At 47.6% G+C, this 1,080-nt stretch overlaps 2 non-coding genes across 2 annotated transcripts; both read left to right on the plus strand.

Moving 5' to 3' along the window:
- The first annotated feature begins 354 nt into the window (after positions 1-354).
- Positions 355-473, plus strand: LOC119347396. Its single transcript, XR_005168304.1, has one exon. It is a non-coding gene; the product is annotated as a 5S ribosomal RNA (ribosomal RNA).
- Positions 474-841: 368 nt separating this feature from the next.
- LOC119347395 lies at positions 842-960 on the plus strand. The gene has a single exon (XR_005168303.1). It is a non-coding gene; the product is annotated as a 5S ribosomal RNA (ribosomal RNA).
- The last annotated feature ends 120 nt before the right edge of the window (positions 961-1,080 follow it).

The following is a 1,080-nucleotide window of genomic DNA, read 5'->3' on the forward strand; positions in this document are numbered from 1 at the left end:
TTTTGCGCCTTGTGACAAACATATCGCACGTGCGCGATATATATTAATCCCGTTATATTATTTTTGACGTTTGCGATATGTTTAAGCTCGATGCTCATTGCTCGCGCGTCTTGGGGCGGCTTTGTGGCGCGAAGAGCGCTTTCTGAAAGGGGTGGAAAAAACTCGTGTTGCTGCGGTATGGAGGGAGGGGTGGAAACCGTGGAAAACTCGTCTCCGTGATTGAGCGGGAGAGTAAGTAGTATAGGACATTATCCATTGTTAGGGAACGGTTGTAATGGTAGTGAGAATGTAGAATCGTCTTTGGAGCGGACCTGGGAGTGGCAAGCATAAGGGACGAAGACGGGGAAACATGTCGGATGCGATCATACCAGCACTAAAGCACCGGATCCCATCAGAACTCTGAAGTTAAGCGTGCTTGTGCGAGAGTAGTACTAGGATGGGTGACCTCCTGGGAAGTCCTCGTGTTGCATTCCTTTTACAATTATTTTTTGCGCCTTGTGACAAACATATCGCACGTGCGCGATATATATTAATCCCGTTATATTATTTTTGACGTTTACGATATGTTTAAGCTCGATGCTCATTGCTCGCGCGTCTTGGGGCGGCTTTGTGGCGCAAAGAGCGCTTTCTGAAAGGGGGTGGAAAAAACTCGTGTTGCTGCGGTATGGAGGGAGGGGTGGAAACCGTGGAAAACTCGTCTCCGTGATTGAGCGGGAGAGTAAGTAGTATAGGACATTATCCATTGTTAGGGAACGGTTGTAATGGTAGTGAGAATGTAGAATCGTCTTTGGAGCGGACCTGGGAGTGGCAAGCATAAGGGACGAAGACGGGGAAACATGTCGGATGCGATCATACCAGCACTAAAGCACCGGATCCCATCAGAACTCCGAAGTTAAGCGTGCTTGGGCGAGAGTAGTACTAGGATGGGTGACCTCCTGGGAAGTCCTCGTGTTGCATTCCTTTTATAATTATTTTTTGCGCCTTGTGACAAACATATCGCACGTGCGCGATATATATTAATCCCGTTATATTATTTTTGACGTTTGCGATATGTTTAAGCTCGATGCTCATTGCTCGCGC

This window comes from Triticum dicoccoides, unplaced genomic scaffold (genome assembly GCF_002162155.2).
Source record: "Triticum dicoccoides isolate Atlit2015 ecotype Zavitan unplaced genomic scaffold, WEW_v2.0 scaffold66705, whole genome shotgun sequence".
In the NCBI taxonomy this organism is placed as follows: domain Eukaryota; kingdom Viridiplantae; phylum Streptophyta; class Magnoliopsida; order Poales; family Poaceae; genus Triticum; species Triticum dicoccoides.